The sequence below is a fragment of the Ursus arctos genome, unplaced genomic scaffold (assembly GCF_023065955.2).
Source record: "Ursus arctos isolate Adak ecotype North America unplaced genomic scaffold, UrsArc2.0 scaffold_19, whole genome shotgun sequence".
In the NCBI taxonomy this organism is placed as follows: Eukaryota; Metazoa; Chordata; class Mammalia; order Carnivora; family Ursidae; genus Ursus; species Ursus arctos.
In genome coordinates this window covers 56,653,614-56,666,122 of record NW_026622863.1, presented here as the reverse complement: position 1 = coordinate 56,666,122, position 12,509 = coordinate 56,653,614, and positions in this window count along the sequence as shown.

Sequence of the window (12,509 nt, the reverse complement as noted above, 5' to 3'; positions counted from 1 at the left end):
GGGAGGAGCTGGGCCAGGGGCTCTGAGGTCACGGACGAGTCGGGCAGCTCCACCCGCTTCCCGCCATTGCCCGCACCCCCGCGCCCGACGGCCTCCCTTCCCAGGGCCGCCGTCGCGCCCTTCCCTGCCCTCCCAGGCCTCCTTCTCGGCTCTCCGCTCTCTTCCCCCCTCTTCTCTCTCTCCATTTCTGCGTTCCTCCCCTTCCCTTTCTTTCCCGCCCCCCTCCACCCCCTCTGTCTTTCCTCCCGTCTGCCCGATTGCTCTGCCCCCTCTCCCGCATCCCAGCCGCTAAGCCCCGGGGACCAGAAAATGCGCACACGTGCGTGGTTGTGGGTGTGGCCGCGCGCGCTGGCTGTGAGGCCCGCTGTCTGGAAGGAGCTGTGAGTGGTTGTGGGTCTGCAGGTGTGCGCGTGCAAGCGTGTGCGCGTGTGCCAGGGCCCGGGGAGGGGGCTGGGCACTGGGATTTGTCTTCCAGGGGTGAACTCAGAGTTGTGGGTCAGCTGCCCCCAGGGAGCCCCGGGAACCCGAGTCAGGGTGAAGGTGGCAGTGGCCTCGCTTAGACGCCAAAGAGACGGGGTCCTGAGGCTTCTAAGCCCCCAGCCCCTCAGGACCAGGAGACTCAGGGATAAATGTCATTGTTCCGTGCCCTTCTTTTTCCACGATTAAAATGTATATATAATTCTTTCTCTCTGTTCCTCTTCCTGTGAACTGATAGTGCCCATCTCTCTCCCTCGATAGCTGCCTCTGTTTCTCCGTCTGTGGCTGTACATTCCCATCTCCTACCATCTCTGAGTCTCTGTCACTTGGTCTTTGTCACTCTGGCTCTGCCCCTCTGTCCACCTGTCTGTCTGGTTCTCTCTGTGTGTTCCTGTTTCTCTCCATGCCTCCCTATCTCTTTCTCTCTCTCTCTTTTCCTTCTCTCGGTGTCCATTTCTGTCTGCTTCCCTCTAGGTTTGTATCTGTCTGTCTCTTCATTTCTGACTCTTGGTCTCCCTGACTTTCCTTCTCTGTAAGTCTCTCTCTTCCTTTCTCACTTCCGGTGTTTCTCTGCCTTTGTTTCCTTTGTGTTAGTCTATCTTCTCTGTTTCTCTCTGAGTATCTGTATTTGTATCTTTTTTTTCTATCTCCCCGTTTTTCTTTCTCTGTTTCTCCCTGTTCTTCTCAGCGGCTGTTTCTCTTTTCTCTATCCTCTCTGTCTCTGTCTCTATCTCCCTCGGTCTCTGTGTATCTCTGTGCAGCTTCTTCTGAGGCTCCATCTCTGTGTTTTCTGACTCACTCTCTCTCTCATTCCCTGCTTCTCTCTGTGTTTTCTGTCTCTAAGTCCTCCTTTCTCTCTCGCGATGCTCCATCTCGTCCAGACTGTCCTGGGGCTTTCCCTTGCAGGACACCAAGTCCTCACTCCCTGGGTTTCCCTGGGGAGGCAGGGTGTGAGGGGCCATCACCAGGCTGGGCCTTGCCTGAGCCTGGCTGTCGCGGGGGAAAAGGCCAGTTCAGGGCCCAAGTGAGAGGCACCCCGCCCACCTCACCAGGGCGGGGCGCGTCTCTGACGCTGTTGCCAGGAGCCTGGCCGCCTGGTGTCTGGCTGTGTCAGGATGATGGATCCCCCGAAGGGAGCTGAGCCCAGAGCAGAAGGGGAGGGAGATTCCTCTACCCTAGGGTGGGGGTGGGGGCAGTCCAGGCTCCACTCAGAAGCCGGGCATTTGGCTGCCCAGCCCCCACCCCACCCTGCCCGGGTGGAGTAGCTGTATAAAACCAGATGTTTCTAAAACCAGAGTGTGGATGAAGGAGGGACCAGGACTTGAAACCCCAATGGTTTCCACTTCCAGGATCCAGGAGTCCTGGCCCCAGCTCCCTCTTCTTTCAGACCCAGGAGTCCAGGCCCCCAGCCCTCTCCTCCCTCAGACCCAGGAGTCCAGACCCCCAGCCCCCTCCTCCCTCCCAAAAGTCAAGCTCCCAGCCCCCTCCTCCCTCAGATTCACATGTCCAGTCTCCCAGAATTCCTTGCAGGGAGAGATGACCAAGGCTGGCAGTAGCCAAGACAAGGACAGATGAAACCAGGCACTCTCACAGGCGGCAAGAGGTAGTGGCAGGATCACCTCCTGCTCCCCTCACTAACAGCCATCTCTCTCAGAAAGGCGCCACTCCAGGGCCGGCTGATCTCTGTTCCCTGCCCTGGGTGCACAGTGGCCCTCCCAAGATTTCCATCATCACAAGAAAACCTCAGGGTTTGGTTTACAGAAAACCAAGATAGAAGTGAAGAGTGGGGAGATAATAAGGCAGAAATGGAGAAAAGGGAGGGGAATAGAACATTTGTTCACTGTAGGGACATATCCTGATCCACTGGTGGGCCAGGCTCTCGGCTGGGTGATGCCAGGCACACAGAGATGACTCAGATCCAGGCCCTGCCCTTGTGGAGATGCCAATCTTGTGAAGGAGACAGCTGTGTAAACAGAGGATCAAAGACCAGTGTGAGGATGCACCAACCCAGCTGGAGAACCAGGGTGGGCTTCCTGGAAGAGGTGATGTCCTGGAGGAGTAGAGTCCTGACTGGTGAGGGGTTAGCCAAGTAAGGGTGGGGGTGGGGCTGGTGGTTAGAAAGTGGAGTAGGAAGGGCAAGAAAGGCAAGAAATGTCCTGGCCAGTCAGCAAAGTACAGGTGGGGGTGGGGTGCCTAGCTGGGTTCACCTCATGCAGGGTTTGGATGGGCAGATTCAGGGGTGGGATTTGGTCCCGGGGGTGCTGGAGAGCTATGGGAGAGTTGGGAGCAGATGGGGGGCAGATGGCTCTGGGTGCCTGTGAGGGACAAACTGGATGGAGAGACCAGGGACTTATGGCTGGGGTGTCTGAGTGGCGGGGTTATATCGGGGTCTCCTCTGAACAAGTCTGAGCTGGGATGCAGGCAGTAGCTGTGGGGCTGGAGGAGAGGGGGGCACAGAGCGAGGCTGAGCAGAGCTCCCTGAGAACCCTGAGGGGCAGGGAAGCTGAGAGGCAGGCAGCTCACTGAGCCTTTCATCTGAGCTCCTTCTGACTACATTTGCCTCCTTTCAGGTGGATACCCTTCTCAATGATGACTTGTCTCCTGGGGAACGAGGGAGAGCAAAGGCCCCGGGGAAGTAAGGTGAAGAAGTTGTGGTGTTCTGTTAAATACTTGAGCCCAGGCAAATGTGTCTGGTGGGAAGGAAGAGCTTTAGGAGAGTGTAGATAGGGAGAGACAGAGCATGGAGGGAGGAGGGAGAGAAACGGAGAGGAAGGGCAGAAGGATGGAGGGAGAGGAGGAATGAAAGAATGAAGTGAGGGAGGGAGAAGGGAAGAGGGAGGCTGGTTTACCTGACCATGCTAATCTAGAAACCTGCCCCCCCCCCCCCCCCCCCCCCGCCCAAGGACTCCTGTTCCCCTTTACCTCCCTCCACTCTTTCCTGTTTTGGGCAGCATTTTCTACCTTCCTACATAAAGTAGAAGTTGCCCATTTATTGCCTTTCTTGAATAACGTGCATCTCCCTTGTTGGAACACAAGCAACATACAGGCCCTGGTCTTTGCCTGTTTTGGTCATGACTCTGTTCCCTCGGGATCCGGACCCGTGTCTGGTACATAGTAGGTGTTCAACAAACATGTGTCGAATGAACCAGTGAGATGCCGATGGAAGACAGAATGGGAGGTGGAGAGAGGAAAGACAAAGAAGAGGAGGAAAAGGAAAGAAGAGGAACTGGGAGGGGCGAGGAGGAGACGGGAGGAGAGAGAGGGAAGGACAGGGCTGAGGGGAGAGGGAAAGGGAGGAAGGCAAAGTGGGCGCGAGAAAGCCCAGTGCTGAGATCCCCCTACCCCTACCCAGCTGCTGGGGGGCCTTCCCTGAGTGGCCAGTCCTGAGAGGGATGGGATTAGGAGCTCCCGGGGAGGTGGGACCCTAGGCAAGGCCCCCCCAGGGTGGGGAAAATCCAAATCTGGAAGGAGACTGCCTGTGGACTTCCAGGAACTCAGAGGGCTTGGGTCCCAGCGCTCTCAGCCGAGCCCTGGACAGTCGCAGCCCACAGGGCCTTTCCTCCCACACGCCTGCCTGCGTTCTGGGAAACACCTAGGCCTCCAAGATTCAGCAGAAATCCTGGGAAGGAGGGAGGCAGCAGTGACTGCATGTCCACCTTCGGCCTCTAGGAGGAAGCTGTGGGGCCTTCGGGGGCCCTGTCCTCCCTTAACCCTGTCCCTGCAGCTGGGGATGCCTCGTCCCAGCTTCCTCCATTGCTCCTGTCCATGTCCCTGGAGGAAACAGAAACAGAAAGAGCCAAAAAGAGGGAGAGGAAGAAGGAGAAGGAGATTTCTTGTTCTGGGAGTTCTGTCCTCTCCCAGGAAAGCAAGAGAAGGGTCTCCTTTTTCAGAGAGGGAATCTGAGGCCTGAGAACAGTTTCCTAGCCAAAGTGGTGCAGCAAGCAGGCAGCAGAGCCAGAAAAGAAGGTCACTGAGGGACGAGAGGCTGAGGGCTGGATCTCTGGGTCTGAGGGAGGAGGGCCTGGGGGCCTAGGCCCCTAGGTCTGAGGGAGGAGGGAATGGGGGCCTGGACCCCTGGGTCTGAGGGGCAGGAGCTGGGGGCCTGGACCCCTGGGTCTGAGGGAGGAGGGGATGGGGGCAGGACCCCTGGGTCTGAGGGAGGAGGGCCTGGGGGCCTGAACCCCTAGGTCTGAGGGAGGAGGGCCTGGGAGCCTGGACTCCTGGGTCTGAGAGGGAGGAACTGGGGCCTGGACCCCTGGGTCTGAGGGAGGAGGGGATGGGGTAGGACCCTGGGTCTGAGGGAGGAGGGGATGAGGGCAGGACCCCTGGGTCTGAGGGAGGAGGGCCTGGGGGCCTGGACTCCTGGGTCTGAGGGGGAGGAGCTGGGGGCCTGGACCCCTGGGTCTGAGGGAGGAGGGGATGGGGGCAGGACCCCTGGGTCTGAGGGAGGAGGGCCTGGGGGCCTGGACCCTTGGGTCTGAGGGAGGAGGGGATGGGGGCAGGACCCTGGGTCTGAGGGAGGAGGGGATGGGGGCAGGACCCCTGGGTCTGAGAGAGGAGGGGATGGGGGCAGGACCCCTGGGTCTGAGGGAGGGATCTGTACTCCAGGCTGCTGAAGAGCAGGGCTGGGGCTGGACTCTCTTCTGAGCTCCAACAGAAAGAGACCCAGGTTACTCTTGCTCACACGGCTTTGGCTCTGAGCCTCCACCACTTCCTTCCGAAAGCGGTCCACTATGAGCCTGAGCCCACGTCCAGCACAGGCCAGCGCCTGATGAGCTTCCATGGGAGGAGCACAACTGTCTGAGTCAGAAGACAGATGCGAGTATGAGGAGTCGGAGGGACAGTCTGGGGCCCCCAAGGAGGAGGTGGTTACTTGTGTGTTCTTGGCAACAAGCCATTTCATTCCCCTGAGCCTCTTTCCGCATCTGTGAAATGGGAGTATCTCAAGTTGCCCCTCACAGAGCAGCCCTTCAGATTCAGGGAGAGAGAGCATGCGCCTGGCACACTGCCACGTGAGATACGTGTTAACTGTTCCCGAACCAGCAGCACCGAGGGTCTCCATGAAGGATTTGGGTGGCAACAGGGGACCCTTCACCTGCCCTGGTCACCTCCATTATGATCTGGGGGGTCAGCCTGGTAGGGTCTGGGAGGGGCCCATGGTCTGGAGTCAGCTGCTCCTGGGTTCCAAGGTTGGTGGCCTTTGGCAAGTCATGTCCTAGCCTAGCCAAGCATCCCCCTTCCACACGCGGACGAGGAGAGCCCATGACCACACGGATGTGCGTGGACGGAACTGTGCTGGCCACAGAGCCAATCCCTGGGCCCCGGATTCCTCAGCTCTGGAGGAGGGTGAAAAGACGCGCCCACTCCAGACTATTTCAAGGAGCTTGGAGAAGTTTGGGGAATGGACAGTGTGCAGCACAGATGGTGTGTCATGAAGGGGTGCCCTGTGGGCTCCAGATGGAGGAAGTCAGAGGCGCAGAAGCCGGGAGCCCCCTCTGTGGTCAGAGCCGCAGGCACCAGCCTTCTGGGGGCTCTGACCGCAATGCTGGGAGACGAGGAAAGGAAGCCACGCAGCCTCCCCGTGCTGCATCCTGCCAGCCCCCGGGCTCTGGGTTTCCGACCCAGCTCTCGTCCTGGCCCTTGTGCCTCTGATGCCCGTGAGGAGTTCCATTTTCCAAATGCCGAAACTGGCGCTCAGAGAGATGATGAAGGAAGGTGCCCCAGAGCCCACCACCACCACCTACTCTTGGCATCTCGTATGCAAGGATGCTGCCCGCACAGCATCCCAGTCACCTGTGTGCAGTGGCTAGAGATGGAGAGCACTGGGCCCCACTCCCACATATTCTGACCCCGTGAGCTCAGGGCCCCCGAATGACTTGAACAAATGTCCCAGACGGTTGTTAGCTTGTCAGGGTTGAAAACTGGTCCGAGGATTTTAGAGCAGAGTCTGCGGAATGATCCCCTGATGTGCTGATTGCTAAAGGGAGGTGAGGTGGGGAAGACAGACTGAGGCTGGACGAGGGCGGGTCTGAGGGGAAGGGCCAATATCACTGTGGTCTGGATCTCAGAGGACAAGAGAAAGCAGAGGGAGAGCAGGCCTGTCGCTGGCAGGTGGAAATAGCCAACATGTTGATGGCGGCCACGATCTATGCCACGCCCTAGGCCACCCACTTCACATTCATTAGCTCTAACCAGAGATCTCCTTCAGATGGTTACTATAGATCCGGTGTTAGAGAAGAGAAAACTGAGGTTCTAAAAGGTGACCCGTCTAAGGTCAAAGAGCGGCAGAGCCGGGATTTGAACATGGCTCGTATGGAATCAGAAGTCCACAGGCGTTCTGCACTCTGGTGTGCTCTTAAATGTTAACAGCTGGCTCCAGAAAAAAAGTATGCCTGTGTATAGAGACATACGTTTACAATAAGAGATTTACTGATTATAAAGCTACCTATTAGCACACGGTTTACAGACAATAATACAGTCCACGATACTCTTTGTTGTAAATTCCACACAACTATAGTTTCAGGAGACTTGCTGTTTCTTGCGACACACAGCACCAATTTTTATAATTCTGTCACCAACAGTAATATCACAATATCAGACTACAAGTGAATATTTGATTCTTATCTAATCCAGCAAAGACATAGCTCATGTCACCGATGAACAGGTGTAGGTCTGACATGAATGTCGGGTGGTATTTTTGCTTATGTTAATGAAAGACACACGTGAAACAAAGATGTATGTTGGAACTTGATTTGCTCATCAAATACAGCAAAGAAATGAGGAAGTGATGGATTTTAAGAATGTATTGCCTTTTTTAAAATGTGACTTATTTAATTTTATATGATTGATTTCTAATAATGGCTCATAAAATTCTTGAAATTTTAACAACTATCTCTTTGTGAGAGGGTACAAGCCATCTCAACACATCACTGGTGTTGCCCCCACAGACATACAGGGGCCAGCGGTGGTGGGGGACAGATGTGGGGACTCGACCATGTCAGAGTCCAGAAATCATGGTCCCTGCCTACTCTGAGGCTTGGGGGACTGAGGCCATCTGTAGCCGTGGAAATAATACTGCCCATAGCGGGCATTTGTCCATGGTGGTCTCTGCCTCAGGCACTATCCAGATGCTTCAGGACACTGACGATTGTGCTTGGAACCCAGATATTTCTGTGTGTGGTGCTGGTGTTTCTCCCAGCGCCCCTCTGTGTGGATGAGGTGGGGTGGGGAAGGGTGGGGAATGATTTTCACGGAGCCCTGTGTCAACTCACCCACCTCAACTCTGAAGCTGCAGAAAACTCTGAAACCCACCTTTTACCTATCCTGTGCCGGGAAAGTGCTCCCTCCTCCCCTTCTCTGCCCCTGCTCCCCTCCATCCCCTCTACCTCCCTCCTCTTTTCTTTCTGCCCTCCCTTCTTTCTCTCTCTGAGAGAAAGTTCTACCGAAGTATAATATACTTACAGAACATTACACTTACCATAAATATACCATCAACAAATGGTCACAAGATCGAGAAGGAGAACATCTCACCATCCCCTTGCCCTCACCTCGTGCCTGTCCCCCCCCACCCGCCATACGTGAGAGGCACTGTCCTGAGTCTAATCGACCCAGTCTAATCAACCCATTTTAAAATTTCAGACAGTGCATTCTCTTTTATGCCTGGTGGCAGTGCCTTCTACTACTGCTTCCTCTTCTTTTTGAGGATTTTATTTTTCTAGAGATGGTGAGAGAGAGAGACCGAGCATGAGTGGGTGGAGGGGCAGAGGGAGAGAGAGAATCTCAAGCAGACTCCCTGATGCGTGCACAGATCCTGATGCGGGGCTTGATCCCATGACCCCGAGACTCATCACCTGAGCTGAAATCAAGAGTCAGACGCTCAACCAACTGAGCCAGCAGGCACCGCTAGCGCCTGGCTTCTTTTGTTCAACATTATGTCTGTGAGATTCACCCAGAGCTGTGTACGTCATGATTGGCTCATTCTCGCTCCTGTAGAGAAGCATTTTGTTGTGTGAATATTCTCTGTCTGTCTTCCTTGTGCAGACGATCCTCTACAGAGGGACTGTTAACAGACCCACATTACAAGTGGGAAGGCAGAGGCTCAAAGCCATGAAGTCCTCGGTGCCAGGAGTCTGAGTCCCCAGCACTCCCTCAGTTGCCCTAAAGCTGAGGTTCTCTGTTCTCTACCCTTCACAGATCTGTCTTCTGATGAGGCAAAATTTCTCAATCTTCCATGATTTCTAAAGGAGCAGAGCTGAGGGACCAGAAGGAGAAGTGGATCAGGTGCTGCTTGAGTAACAGGAACCAGCGTCTCTCCTGATTTCCAAACAGTCAAGGATGTGATGCCTGTGTTGGCACCATCTGTGGCTGAGCCAAAGCCTCCTGGGAGTCTAAACACCCAAGCCCCTCACCCCCAGGCTCCTACTGTCCGCTGGCCCCTGCACGTTAGGGTTGATCTGTGATCTGGGCTGAAGACATACACGTCTCCCTGAGGTTTGAAGGGTTATCAGAAAACACCAGTGGCTATCTCACAAATATATTTGTCAAAAGCAGAGAGAAATTTGGGAATACAAAGGCAAAGAGGAGAACATGAGGGTACTCACTCCTTCATATTCCCTGGAGCCCGCACATGCCAGGCTCTGTGGCCAGAACACGACGCAAATGGGACTCACAACCGCCTTGATGAGCTCAGAGTGTGGTGGGGAGAAGGACCCTTAGTCATACGAGAGCTACAGAGCCAAGCTCATGGCCGCTAGCCACATGGAGCTATTTAGATTTAAATGGATTAAAATTAAATTAATTTTTTAAAAGATTGTATTTACTTACTTGACAGAGAGAGCCAGAGAGCACAAGCAGAGGGAGCAGTAGAAGGAGAGGGAGAAGCAGGCTCCCCGCCGAGCAGGGAGCCCCATGCAGGGCTCAATCCCAGGACCCTGGGATCATGATCTGGGCCGAAGGCAGGTGCTTAGCCATCTGAACCACCAAGGTGCCCTTATAATCTAGTTATAATTTAGACTCGGGGCTGGATGCACAGCCGCCATGACAAGGAGTGGGTCAAGGAAGAGGAAAGTAAGGATTGGCTGATTTTGAACCTCGTTTCACCAAGAAATTCTTTGACACCAGCTGGGTGTCCTACAATTTAATGCAATTCCAACACTACCCTGAGCTAGAGTCAGACCCCACAGACTGGGGGCTCAGTCCCACAGGATTGCCCCCCCCCACTTCGGATGCCAGTTGCAAGTCCAAATTGTCACCTGCTTCTGACCGATAGGCTATAAATCAGGTTCCCATGACCCCCTCGTTGGGTTTGAATAATTTGCTAGAGTAGTTCACAGAGCTCGGGAAACCTGTTTACTCACTAGATTACCAGTTTATTGCCAAGGACATTAAAGGATATGAATCGGGGCACCCACATGGCTTAGTCAGTTAAGTATCTGCCTTCGGCTCAGGTCATGATCCCAGGGTCCTGGGATTGAGCCCCACATCAGGCTCCCTGCTCAATGGAGAGCCTGCTTCTCCCTCTCTCCCTCTGCTCCTCCCCCGCCTCACGTTCTCACTCTGCTCTCTCCGTCTCAAATAAATAAATAAATAAATAAATAAATAAATAAATCTTTAAAAAAAAAAAAGGATATGAATCAACACCCAGATGAAGTTGAAACATAGGGCGAGGTCCCAATCAAAGGAGTTTCTGTCCCCATGGAGTTTGGGGCTAAGCATGGTGGCATCTGGAAGCATTCTGGTTCCCCAAACTGTAAGCTCTCCAAAACCCAGCCTTTTGGATTTTAATGGAAGCTTCATTACATAGTCATGACTGATTAAATCTTTGGTCATTAGTGACTGAACTCAATCTCCAGCCCCTCTCCCCACCGCAGAGGTGGCGGATGGGGGGGGGGTACTGAAAGTTGGCTTCTCTGGTGTGACTGGCCCCCATCCTAGATGCTTTTCAAAAGGCACCTCATTAACATAACAACAAACACCTTCATCACTCCCATCACAGGGAATTCCAAGAGATTTGGGAGCTTTATGCCAGAAACAAGGGTGAAGATCAAATATGTATTTCTTATTATAAATCACACTATCACAGACGCTCCCACAAGTCCCGCAAGTCACCTACCAGCAAGATCGCTTAGCTAAAGATAAGGTCCTTGCCCTCAGAGAGAAAAGATTGGGCAAAAGGTATACAGAGAAAACAAGAACTCTAACAAAAACGTGCACAGATGGTCATGGTAGCACTCTTCACAGCAGCCAGAAGGTGGAAGGAAACAAGCCAAAGATCCATAATGGATGGATGGAGAGACAAAGTGTGGTCCCTCCACACGGTGGAATATTACTCAGCCATAAAAAGGAACAAAGCCCTGCGTTTGCTATAACATGAACCTCAAAAAGAGAAAGAAGCAATACATAAAAGGTCACATATTATATGATTCCATGTTGATGAAATGTCCAGAACCGGCAAATTCCATCAGAATGCAGATTCAGGTTGCCAGGGGCTGGGGAATGGGGAATTACTGTTTGATGGGTACAGAGTTTCTGTTTGGGGTGATGAGAAAGTTCTGGAACTAGGGAGTGGTGATGGTGGTGCAATATAAATCTGCTTAATGCCACTAACTTATGTACTTAAAATGGTAAATATTATGTGTATTTTACCACAATTTTTAAAACGCAAGAAAAAAAAAAGGTGTACAGACATCAGGCTGATGGTTGATGGATGAGAGACAGCTCCAGTGACTCACAGTTGGACAGACATGAACTAAGACTTTCTTCCTCCCATGACTCTGCCTGAGGGCTACAAGACGCAACTTGCCCATCTCAGATCCTGCCCTGTCTCTCTTCAGGGGCATGAGAGCCCCCCCTTTCCTCTGCCATGGTGAGAGGTCAGGCACAATATTTGGTTGGGTTTCAAAGCTAGGCAAAATGGATCTGTGAGTGATAACAGACAATGTGTCATCAAGCATTGTGTCTTGTGGATTCCGTGCTAGAGGAAGTCAGACTCTTGTCTCTGTGGTTCTCCTGGCCAGATAGATGGGGCGCCCTTCTCCACCCATTGTGTGCACTCAGTTCTCTTGGGGATGAAGAAGAGCATGGTAGGAATTACCATCCAGATACATGCCAGGGATGAGAGTTAGCTAGAGGGGCTGTGCAAAATACATGCGGGACTCCTGCCAAGAGCTCTACTTCCCTTCTAAACTTCGCAGCAGCCTTCCTCAAATGGTTGTTGGAGAATGAAATAGGTTAATACCATACAGCCTGAGCCAGTGCTTGACACACCGTATGCACTGAATAATGTTTGCTTTTTACAGTTATTTTGCAGCTGAGGAACCTGAGACTTACAGCAGTTAGGTTAACTGCTTGCGGTCACCCAGCAGCTCAGGCTGTCCAATTCCAGCCAAGGTCTCCTTCCACTCCCGCTCTGCCATCCGGCCTCTGCACCCAAGCTGTGTAGTGCAGCTGCCACTCACCCCCTGTATTCTGAGCCCCTGAAACATGGTTAGTCTTATTTGAGCTGGACTGTACGAGTAAAAACACCCATCAGATTTCAAAGACTTAGAATGTTAAAAAATAACGTGAAATATCTCATTAATAATTTTTATACTGACTACATATTGAAATGACAATTATTTGGCTCTGGGAGATTAAGTAAAATATTTTCTAAAAAATTAACATCGCCTGTTTCTTCTTTTTTAAAAAAGATTTTACTTATTTATTTGAGAGAGAGAGAGCGCGCACACACGAGTGGGGGGCAGAGGGAAAGGGAGAAGCAGACTCTCCGCTTAGCAGGGAGCCCCACTCTGCTCCATCCCAGGACTCCGGGATCATGACCCAAGCAGAAGGCAGACGCTTAACCGACTGAGCCACCCAGGCGCCCCTCACTTGTTTCTTCTTACTTTTTCAAAGTACCTACCAGACCATTTAAAGTTACATACATGGCTCATGTTTCTATGGAACTTTGATGCCCTACAGTCTGAGAAGTAACTCCCCCCCCCCACCCGCCCCAACTAACCACAGAAACACCCTGAGGGCTGTTTGTCCTCAAG